This window comes from Gossypium arboreum, chromosome 6 (assembly GCF_025698485.1).
Source record: "Gossypium arboreum isolate Shixiya-1 chromosome 6, ASM2569848v2, whole genome shotgun sequence".
Classification (NCBI taxonomy): Eukaryota; Viridiplantae; Streptophyta; class Magnoliopsida; order Malvales; family Malvaceae; genus Gossypium; species Gossypium arboreum.
Window position 1 is genome coordinate 33,178,890 of NC_069075.1, and position 12,346 is coordinate 33,191,235.

The 12,346-nt window shown below is 38.7% G+C and overlaps 1 non-coding gene across 1 annotated transcript; it reads left to right on the top strand.

The window, feature by feature from the left end:
* Window positions 1-6,308: 6,308 nt before the first annotated feature.
* On the top strand, window positions 6,309-6,415 carry LOC128294379 (small nucleolar RNA R71). Its single transcript, XR_008284691.1, has one exon. It is a non-coding gene; the product is annotated as a small nucleolar RNA R71 (small nucleolar RNA).
* Window positions 6,416-12,346: the final 5,931 nt, after the last annotated feature.

Below are 12,346 nucleotides of genomic sequence, written 5' to 3' on the forward strand. Positions count from 1 at the left end.
TCTGCGTGCATCCACATAGCTAGCTCCAACATATTTTGCCTTAAAGGTCTGTTTGAACAGCTCCCATGTTACCCTCTCAGCTGGGGTACCCTCTCTCACAGTAATCCACCACTGATACGCTTCATCCCGTAGCAACGACACCGCCCCTTTCAACTTCTGTTCTACTGAGCAGTCTAGGTCATCCATGATCCGCTCTGTGGCTTCCAACCAGTACTCAGCCACATTTGGGGCCACTCCAGATACGTCCTTAAAAATCTCAGCTCCGTTGGCCCGAAGTCGTTCAGAAATGGACCCCCTATTCATGGGCCCGATGTTAGCTCCGGCCACCCTTTCCAAAACCCTCAACATGGCCTGAAACAAAGCGCCATCCCTGCGGCCCGATCATACGGCCCATTTTCATTAATCGGTGGTGGGCGTGCCTCGCCACCGGTATGTGTTCGAGATGACGCAGATCCGGCTTGGTGCTACCTCGGCCTTGACCACGGCCTCTTCCCCGAGTAACCCTTGTACTCATAACGATTTATCTGTTTACGAATTTTATGACATTAGTTTACTGGTTTCACTGTTTATTACAGAATGTCTTATGAACAGATAGAGTTTCAGAGATATTTTCGCGCAATCACAATTTAGCTACGATCCCAGTTTTGTAGCCCTAATACTACATTATCAATAGCACTATCTCTAAGGCTTAGTACTATCTACAGTATTATTTCCAATCCAGTTCCACATAAATATTTAAAGCAGAAAAAGAACACTTACAGACTTGGTGCCGGGGATTCAGTGTGCCACTTCATTATCAGTCAATTTAAAAATTTTTTAAAAGAAAACCCATGTTTTTGTTTACCGACAATAAAAAGATTTGATTTGAAAACACTTTTATCTTAAAACTATTGATTTAACCCCGTTTAACAATAGAAAAACTTTGAACATCTTCGAAAACTTATAGAAAAACTTTTTTTTTGAAAAGATTTTCGGACCCGATCCACAACCGAGTTGTTGCAACCAGGCTCTGATACCACTAAATGTAACACCCCAAACCTGGCCTCGACGTTATAACCGGATCTGATGCACCACATCGAGGCGTTCAAAACATGCCGTATTACTTAGTTTGGGAAAAACTTAGTTGGTGTTGTAAAAGACACTTTTAAAAGTAGGTTAAAGTGAATGGAAGCTGTGGACCAGGTAGGAAACCAGGAAAGAGAGGAGGTGAGTCCGTCGAACTGCTTAAGTACCAAGCTCCCTTCAAATCCAATCCTAGACACGCACACCACCATTGCCACACTCTAACATCTCGTATAATTTTGAGAAAACCGTTTGGTTATGTCCATCTTAAGAGATTGATTAAGGTTGAAAACGTTTGCTTAGCGGAAGTCTTACTTGTATTCGTGTTATTTTGAATCACTTAATATTTTTGAAAACGCGTCCTAGAGCTAATCCATCTCGTTAGTTATCATATTTCAGTTTTATCATAATAAAATTAAATAATAAAGAAACAAACCAAACCATAAAAATAATTAAACGGCCTTATTACATTTAAAAACCCAAAACCATAAACGAAAATATGGGAAAATCTAGTTCACCAGAAGAAAACGAATTTGCGAAAAATGTGTGGCCACTCGAATCCAAATGACTCCAAGTCCACCAACTAGGGCTCACCGCAAGGATGGAAGAAAAAGGGTGAGTTTGGGAAAACTCAATGTATCTGAAACCCATCCAAAGCCCAAATCAGCTCGAGCCCATTGGGCCTAAGCCCTATTCAGATAACGATTACAGTGGACCAAGCCCTTTTAGAATCTGATAGCAAGGCCTTAGCCCTTTTTACATAACAGTGTGGCCCATAGGCCCGTTCAATAACATAGGTAACAATAGTAGTAATGCATGCAAACCCATCTAGGAGACTACTCAACCCACCAACCGCTACATTGCCTGCGTGCCACCCTACACTCCATGTGGGAATATCTCAACCCACCCAAATTTCTACACTCCAAAGTTGCAACAGCAACGCTCAAATATCAGTAAGTTGATGCAAAGCCTCCAGTACGTGGATGAACCACTTTCAATACTTCCTCCATCAATACCCCAATCCCATGCAACAGATATTAATAAAAGCATATCATGTAAAATACAGCATTAATCAATCATGCAGTTTAGCCAATTTAAACCCTAGAGGTATATCGGTAATTTTGCTCTTTAGGGGTAATTTTCATAACTTAGCAACTACACAAGCTACTTCAGTAATTTTTCAACAGTTTTATGTAGTTTGGTTCCACCATCTAACTAACAGGCTAATTTGCCCATCTCTTACCATATTGGTCCGTAAGCCCATTGGGCCCAGATTTGGCCCATCGAGACCCTTTTTCTGAAGTACGTTAAAACGTCACACAAATTCATTTAACACTTTGTGGTGCTAGATCTAACAATTACTCTATGTCTTGAGAGCATTCGCATACTCACAAGCCCATGAAATGTTGGAATTCCGGCATTTCGGCTTTTGCCGAATTGAACTAAGAAAGGGTGTTCGGTACACACCTGATTCGCGACGACTGCTGCTGAGATCTCTTCCGATGTCCTACAATTGATTAGCACAGTTCTTATTTACAAACCATAATCACTAAACCCCAAAACTTACTCATCCATGCTCAAACCATGTCCCTAAAAGCCTTTGAAACCTTACCCTTTTGCCAAAATCGATAGCTAGCTCCGAATCCGATTGCTCCAAAAACCCACCCTTCAATCCAACACTTAAGAAGACACTAATCATTGACAGAAAACGTCAGTTAAAAACCCTTAGAGCCACATGCCCAAATCAACAGCCTCCCTAGATTTTAGGGACTTCGACTTTTCCTAACTTTGTAAAATAGGACCAGATCTAAGATGATGAACACTTACCCCTTACTCCTTTTTGATCTCCACGCAATCTGGTGCAGATTTATCTTTCAAACGATGGTAGAACTCGACTCCAGGAGTTTTGAAGTTTCGGCTATAAGCCCCTAAATCTATGGTTTTTCGGCTTTTGGGTGATGAAGGAGATGACAATGTGGGGCTATAACCTTGATGTAGAATTGCCGACATGTATCTAGGGTTTAGAAAAGATGATTGTCATTTATTAGGCACAAAAATATCGAAGGATTTGACTTGGAAGAAATCGGCACAACTAATGTATTTTTTCGAGGTTTCGGCTTTTGTTGTTTCGGCACAAGTGTTGATGAACAGCAGATTTGATGAACGGTTTTGAAGAAGAAAAATGAAGAAAAAGAAGAATAGGGGAAGTGGTAGTTTCGGCTAGAGAGGAAAAAGAGAGAAAAAAGCAACCCTAAGGTGTTTAAGCAGAAGAAAACGGTACCACTCAATACCCTAAGTGCCGAAATACTAACCTCAAAACCCCCTGCCGATTTTTCCCTCTTCAAATTCCCCTAATTCGGCCAACTCTTAGCCTCTCTCCAAATCCCTTAAATCTCTCCCCTTATCACTCCTTAATCCATGAGTTTGGACAGATTCAAACTCTCCTTTAGCAGACTCCACCTGGACTCCAACACTACCCCTCCTGCACTTAAAAATAAATGCATCTATTTGTCAACACAGGGAATTGATCCCATGCCTTCCCCAATGCTCCACACGCCACCCTTTTAGGAGCCTAGTCGCGTCACCCTTGCCACTTTACTAAGGCTCTTTTTGTGATGCAATTTACCCATAACTCTATACAAGGGCCATCTAGCCAGAACCCCTAACTCCTAAGTCCAAAAATTCAAAAATTCAACTGGGTTTTGGCCAACACATGGGCCTTCTATAAGCCCATTTACCTACTCAAAATATTAATTTCACATCCAAATACAAAATTTTAAAATCTTTACAAAATATTGAAAACCGCGAATAAATCCGAAAATCAGGATGTTACAGTTTCACCCTAATCCGGCAAAATCTTGTCACCCTATGTCTAGGAGTGCAAACAACTCCGCTTAATTATGACAAATGTACCCTTAGACAGGGTCTATTCCTCCTCTGAATAAGAGCTTATCTTGAATCAATATCCTGGGATATCAAACTAAGAATTAAGAACACATAATTAAGAACAAGTTAAATATTTATCGTACAATTCAGAAAATAATAACAAGATTCGTCTTAGGTTTCATTCCCCTTAGGTATTTATGGGTTTTAGTTCATAACTAAATAACAAAACATCTCAGAACAATAAAGAATACAAAAAGAAAACCCAAAACTCCCGAACGGGAAATTGAGGAGAGATCTTCAGTCTTGATGGTGAACCTGGCTTCTCAGATGGATTAATCGGCTTCCTTGGAGTAATTCTTTACTCCCTATTCTGTGTCCCCCTTTTCTTCTTCCTCTAAGGTGTATTTATAAGCTTCGGAATGCTTAAGAGCCCTCAAAATTAGCCTTTTCTGAATTGGACTCAACTTAGGCTTGGTAGGGACACGCCCGTGTGACACGCCTATGTGCGACTACTTCAGGCCGTGCTCGAGCATGCCAAATTGACACGGCCGTGTGGTCTGCCCATGTGAGGAGGTCCAGGCCGTGTTGGTTTCATACTTTGGCTCATTTTCTTCGTTTTTGGCCCTTTTCTCGTTCTTTTTGCTCTCTTATGTTCTCTTAAGCATAAAACATGAAATTAAAGTATTAGGAGCATCGAATTCACCAATTCCAATGGGGGAAAAATATGTATAAATTATGATTTATCAAATACCCCCAAACTTAAGCATTTGCTTGTCCTCAAGCAAAACTCTTAACTCATAATCAAAATAAATTCTTCTCAACTTATAATTTCTATTGATAATATCTCAAAATAATCCATAGGTAATCATACATTGAGAATTCAACTAAAAGAAGATAAAAGTTTCAAACATTCCAAGTTGAGTATTTAATCATGCAAACGTAGGTGTCTCCCCTCATCTACGTAATTACCTTTGATTTAGAATATCACAGAGTTTCACATCCTCACTAAAGATTCACTCAAATCACTCGAGGTGTTTAAGGACAATAAATGAAGCACTCAATACTCAATAATGAAAAGTCATTACCATAGGCTTGCATGAAAATCAAATCTCCACCACTATAATTTAAGATGATACATCAATCAAAAGGTCTTTAGAGGGTTGTAATCAGGGTTGGTTAGGGGTGTGGTCACAAGCTGAAAGAAAGGGTTAGAATCGAGATTGAGTTGAAAATTTACTTAACTAGAAAAATAGCTAGTCATCAATTGCGTACAACAGAGCTTTTCTCAGAATATGGAATTTGACTTTTTTGGCTCAGAAGATTACTACTAGTAATATGGAATTTGCTAAAAGCTCCTTGAAAAATTTCATTGTGTTTGGCATCTGCGATAGGGCTTCAATAAACGGTAAGTTAATATGTAATTTTTTTAAGAGTTTAAGGAATTTACCAAATTGTTCATCTGAGCGGTCTTTCCTTGTCGCGTTGGGGTATGGCACACGAGGTTTATATTCTACATTCATTAATTTGTTTTTATTATGACCTACCTCACCTTAACCTTTGCTTACCATAGTTTCTTGCCTCGGTTCTGGCTCAGGCTCAACGAATCTTTCTTCATCTTGAACATCAATCACGTTGAGTTGTTCCCTTGGGTTGGGTTCAGTATTACTTGGCAAGCTACATTCTGGTCGTTCGGAGATTAGTTTGGAAAGCTGGCCTATCTGAGTTTCGAGCCCTTGGATCGATGCTTGTTGATTTTTAAGTGCTGTCTCGGTGTTCTGGAAATGGGTTTCTGACACCGAGATAAATTTAGATAGAATCTCTTCAAGGTTCGACTTGCTTTCCTATTGGTAGGGTGGTTATTGGTAGCTTGGAGATGGTCTCTGATTTCCTTGACCTCCCCATGAGAAATTTGGGTGGTTCCTCCAACCTGTATTGTAGGTGTTACTATATGGGTTATTTTGGGATCGAGAATTATTGTTACCCATATATTGGACTTCTTCCTCATCGATGCTAGGGTTGAAGGGTTGATACTCTATGCATGCTCCTCCTCCATTTGTCTTACACCTCATTACTGGATATACCTGAGTAGAACCAAGTAAACCATCAATCTTTTTATTTAGAAGTTCTACCTGATTTGACAGCATAGTAACTGAATCGACTTTATAAATGCCCGCTGTTTTAGTTGGCTTAGTCCTCATGACTTGCCACTGATAGTTATTCAGTGTCATCTCCTCTATAAACTCATAGGTTTATCTTCAGGTGTTTTATTATTGATGATTCCGCCAGCAGCTGCGTCAACCATTTGTCGAGTTGAAGAATTTAGGCCATTATGGAACGTTTGAACCTATAGCCAAAGCGTCAACCCATGGTGAGGGCACCTTCTCAGTAAGTCTTTGTATATCTCCCATGCATCGTAAAGAGTTTCTCAGTCCATCTGCACAAACGAAGAGATATCATTACGTAATTTAAAATTAATTTTAAATGTATCGCATAGTTCTAAGAAGTTTGCTAAGTGAGCGTTGGGATCCTCATCTTGCAAACCATCAAACTGAACAAATTGATGTATCATTTGAATAGTGTTAGTGTTTAGTTCAAAAGTATTTCCAACTACTGCAGGTCTAACTATGCTCGATTCAGTTCCTGTTAAAGAAGGTTTAGCATAATCATACAGAATGCGTGGAGCAGGATTTTGATTAACTGCAATTGCAGGAGGTAGCTGGTTGTCTTGGTTTTCAGCCATCTCTTCAGTTGGGGGTTGAGTATCGTCCTCTTACTCGTTCTCTGTGTATCTTAAGCTTCACCTTATTTCTCTTTGGTTTCTGTGAACTATGGAATCGATTTCTTTGTTAAAAAGTAGTGGTCCTGACGAGTTTCTTCTAGTCATAAACTATAAAAACTTGCCAAGAGAAAGAAAAAAAGTAAATTAATAAATAATAATAATACTAATAAATTAAATTAAATTAAATTTCAAGAAAAATAAATGGCTAAAGTAATAAAAATTAAGCGTTCCTAATATCTTAGTTCCCCGGCAACGGCGCCAAAAACTTGATCGTGAGATTTCGTGATAGGTTTTAAATATTTATAGTTAATTGTTCTTGAAACTAACTATTATCGCGATGTAGGCAAGTGTACCTATCGAACAGTAGTATAATTTTAGCAAGACCGGATTGTCAAACCCAAAGAAACTAAAAGTACTAGTAATGACTGCCTTTTTATTATCTAGCCTAAGAACAAAGAGGTTTTGTTTTAACTAACTAATTATCTAAACTAAGAATTCACAGAGAATAGAATTGGGGAATTTTTTTTGGGAAAATCGATTGAATTAAGACAATACCTAAGGAAAATTCCACCTAGACTATGCTTGTTATTTTGGCTCCGAATCAGACGATTTATTCACTTAACTTGTTCTGTAGAGATCCCTAAGTTATGTTATTATCCCTATTCAAGACTAATAACGTCTAATCCCTAGATTGAATAATTGAGACCTTTCTCTAATTAACACCCGAGGGTTGTATTAACTCGATCTATGGATCCCCTTATTAGGTTTCACCCTAATCCGGTAAAATCTTGTCACCTTATGTCTAGGCGCACAAACAACTCCGCTTAATTATGACAAATGTACTCTTAGACAGGGTCTATTCCTCCTCTGAATAAGAGCTTATCTTGAACCAGTATCCGGGGATATCAAAACAAGAATTAAGAACACATAATTAAGAACAATTTAAATATTTATCATACAATTTAGAAAATAATAACAAGATTCGTCTTAGGTTTCATTCCCCTTAGGTATCTTGGAGTTTTAGTTCATAACTAAATAAGAAAACATCTCAGAATAAAAAAGAATACAAAACATAAAGAAAACCCAAAACTCCTGAAGGGGAAATTGAGGAGAGATCTAAAGTCTTGATGGTAATCCGGCTTCTGAGATGGATCAATTGGCTTCCTTGGAGTAATTCCTTACTCCCTATTCTGTGTCCCCCTTTTCTTCCTCCTCTAGGGTGTATTTATAGGCTTTGGAATGCTTGAAAGCCCTCAAAATTAGCCTTTTTCGAATTTCACTCAACTTAGGCTTAGTAGGGACATGCCCGTGTGACACGCCCGTGTGACACGCCCGTGTGCGATTACTTCAGGCCATGCTCGAGCCTGCCAAATTGACACGACCGTGTTGGTCTGCCCGTGTGAGGAGGTCCAGGCCGTGTTGATTTCGTACTTTGGCCAATTTTCTCTGTTTTTGGCCCGTTTCTCGTTCCTTTCCCTCTCATATGATCTCCTAAGTATAAAACATGAAATTAAAGTATTAGAAGCATCAAATTCGCCAATTCTAATGGAAAATCATCCATAAAATGTGTTAAACATGGGGTAAAAATATGTATAAATTACGGTTTATCAAATACCCCAACACTTAAGCATTTACTTATCCTCAAGCAAAATTCTTAACTCATAATCAAAATAAATACTTCTTAACTTATAATTTCTATCGATAATATCTCAAAATAATCTATAGGTAATCATACATTGAGAATTCAACTAAAAGAAAATAAAAGTTTCAAACATTCCAAGTTGAGTATTTAATCATGCAAACGTAGGTGTCTCCCCTCATCTACGTAATTACCTTTGATTCAGAATATCATAGAGTTTCACATCCTCACTAAAGATTCACTCAAATCACTCGAGGTGTTTAAGGACAATAAATGAAGCACTCAATACTCAATAATGAAAAGTCATTACCATAGGCTTGCATCAAAATCAAATCTCCACCACTATAATTTAAGATGATACATCAATCAAAAGGTCTTTAGAGGGTTGTAATGAGGGTTGGTTAGGGGGTGTGGTCACAAACTGAAAGAAAGGGTTAGAATCGAGATTGACTTGAAAATTTACTTAACTAGAAAAATAGTTAGTCATCAATTGCGTACAACAGAGCTTTTCTCAAAATATGGAATTTGAATTATTTAGCTCAGAAGATTACTACTATTAAGACGTATACATTTTTTTTATGAACAAGTTAAATACAAAGTAGAATAAAACTTAGCTAAGCAACTATTTCAATTTCAATCTCGACAAAAAATGGGGATCAAATTAATTTAGGGGATTTCAACAATAATAGGTTAAGGGTTAATATTAAGGGTAATACAAGAAATGGCTTGTTAGGCTCAAGGGAGTTTACTAGAGGTTAATCGTGGAGGTAGGATTTTCATGGCATGAATGGGTTAATCCTAAGTCCCTCTATCATCTTGACATATCAAACCAAATGGTGTGGTCTTGACATGCATAATCAAGCAAGTTCTAGAATAACAGTTCAATACTGATGCACTCAAAGCAATAATAAAAGTGAGCATGAAAGAATTAATAGATGCTCAAAAGGCTCAAAAATCTCACAAAAATAATGGCTTTTTGATTTTTAAAACTTGTGAAATCCAACTCAAAGTAATACCTAAACTTTGGGGAAACAACCTAAAATTTTAAAATCTTAAAAACCAACTTATCATGATTGATTCTCTAATGTCTTGAGGTTTAAACAATCAATGCATAAATGCCTATATTTTAATTCAAGATATATCAATCAACTTCATAAATCAATCAAAATTTATCCTAAATACGATATGAGAGCTTTTCAAGAGAACAAGGTAGTCATTCAGGGATTTTTCTGATAATGAAATAAATACCCCCCACACTTAAGATGTACATTGCCCTCAATGTACAAAGATAGATATTAGAATATAAAAATAAGATAGGGAGAGAAGTGAAACTTCCTGTATGATGAATTCCTCGAACTGGAGTTTTGGAGAGTAATCGGTGCGAGAATGGAGGTGGATACTCCGGCGGTAGTAGAGGTTCATTAGCCCATAAGTCCTACGCCAAAAGAATATTATATCTAGTGGTAGCTATGGTCATGGTCGATCAGGACATGGAAGTCGTGGAGAACCTTTCCTAGTGGAGTTTTTAGTTCCTATGTGATGATGAGCTTAAGAGCTTTATATAACTGTGATAAGATCAGGAACTTTTTAGGGGATATTAGGAAGAATAATTACTCATAAAGAATTAACTAAAATTGATAATTAAAAAAAATTCTAAAATCTAATAAAAATAAAAAGTAGTTTTAATAAAAATTAAAAACATAAAATAATAAATAAATGTTTTTAAACATCTTCATCGCTGAATGGTTCGCGAGGTGGGACTAGCGATGAGAGGTGGACGTGCTGACAAATCTGTTGTAGAGTAGCATCAATGTTGTCAAATCGTTGAATACACTGCAACCCGAATCGAGTGAGACGCTCGGAGATGTCAGCATATGAAGCCACCGCATGAACTGGACGAGAGGATGGTGGTGGCTAAGTCAGTAGGTCCTCGTGCTGTGGAGGGACATCATTAGGAATGTCCTCATAGGCCTCCCTTCGGTAGATTGGGCGAGATGATATTGAGGAGGGTAGGTTCCTCAACGTTTTTCGATCATCCTTATGCTAAGCATGCTCGAGATGCCTTGTGGAGGCATCTGGCCAATGAGGGTCAAGGATGATGCTTGGGCTGTGGTACTGAGGAGCCCAAAGTGTCGAGCCAACTGAGTAACGTAGGGGCCAATGGAAATGACCCCCTTCTTATGCCGCTTTGTCTGGTGCTGAATCGCGAGGGCAATGAAATAGGCAAGGTCAATGATGCGCCCATGCGACATACACCATAAAAAGTAGGCGTCGTGAGTGTTGGCGATGCCAGTGCTCTCCCGCCGTCCTGTACTCGTGTGAGCCAAAATGGTGTGTAAGTACCTCAGAGAGGGAGGAAGAGCCGATGCCTTGGAACGGCTAGGGTTGTAGGTGGCCCCACCTGGTACTAGTGTGTCCCAGCTTCGTGAAGGAAAATGATGGATGTGGCGGTTGAGAGCATGTAAGTCATTCTCCTCCTTGAATTCCCCCATATATAAACCCAGCGCCTTACCAAATTCTGGGACGCTGAGCTGGCGGACTAACCCGCCTAGGCAAAATTGGACTGTGCCGGGATCATCGTAGTTCATCATTACGGTCTGAAGATGGAATGTTGAGCATGGTTCCATTGTGATCTCGAGGTATGTTGGCTCGATGATCCCAAAAAATAGTTCCCAAGGGTCAGTGGTTAGGAGGGCCCGAATCGCTTCATCCAACTGAACTTGTTCTACTGACTAGTCAATGCAGCAGCCCGCAATTAAAGGTTAGGCCCTGAGTATTTGGAATAGTTCTTCTTGGGGCCCGATGGGGAACCTCAGGAAAATGTGACAAACTTCTGCGGTAGGACCCGAGAAAGATAATGCTCCCTTCCTTTTCTTTGAAGCTGGGATAACGGCCATTTTACCACGTGAAGACGACATTCTGAACCTGCAATCAAAACCATTACTTTGTTTAATGAGTGGACAAGGAAGAATGTATCTAAATTCAAAAAGTCATAGATTATGATTAATACTTCAGCCACAACTATCATCACTTAACAATTCTAATCAAACTAATCCAATTTATAACATACTTTTGTGGCATTGCATGATAATAGCATGAATAATAATAAAAGATATATAAAAAAACTTTTTTGAATAGTCTTGAAGATAATGATCAAGCAATCCACATTTAAATCAAGCTCCGCTCACTAACCATAATGCTTCTTCTTGCAATGTTTACATTTAGGTCCAGCATTTCTAACACTTCCCACACTGGTAACGGATGTCGCCTGAGGTTTAGAACTGAATTGTCTAGCAACTCTATCTCTAATCGAAATTCCCATAGAAGCCATAAAACGCAGATAATAGTCTTTTCTTTGATGCTAACTAATGTGATTTTCCCACAAATCTCTTTCCAGAATCTCTAGCCATAGAATCAGCTTTTCTTTTCTCTTTGCAAAGCTCTTCAGCTTTACAAGGCCGATCAAACAAAACAACAAACTCTTTCAGCTCAAGAATTCTGACTAACACATTATAGCTTCAGAAGAGACGCATTCACGAGCATATTTGCTGAGTCGTACAAACTCTCTTTCATATTCATTGACTGATATACGACCCTGCTTCAATTTAAGGAATTCTTTTCTTTTCCAATCAATGAACCTTTGACTAATGTATTTCTTTCTAAATTCAACTTGAAAGAAATCCCAAGTGACTCTTTCTTACGGAACTACGGATATCAAGGTATTCCACCACTGATATGCGGTGTCTCTTAACAGTGATACTATACATTTTAAACATTCTTCAGGTGTGCAGGATAATTCGTCAAATACCCGAACTGTGTTCTCAGGCCAAAACTTGGCTCTCTCAAGATCAACATTAACAGTGGCTCTAAATTCCTCAGCTCCGTGTTTCCGTACCTTATCGACAGGCGGTTAATTTAATCATAGAAGATTAATACCTTAAGGAACTACAGGGGTCAGTTGGGGAATAGGTAGGGGTGGA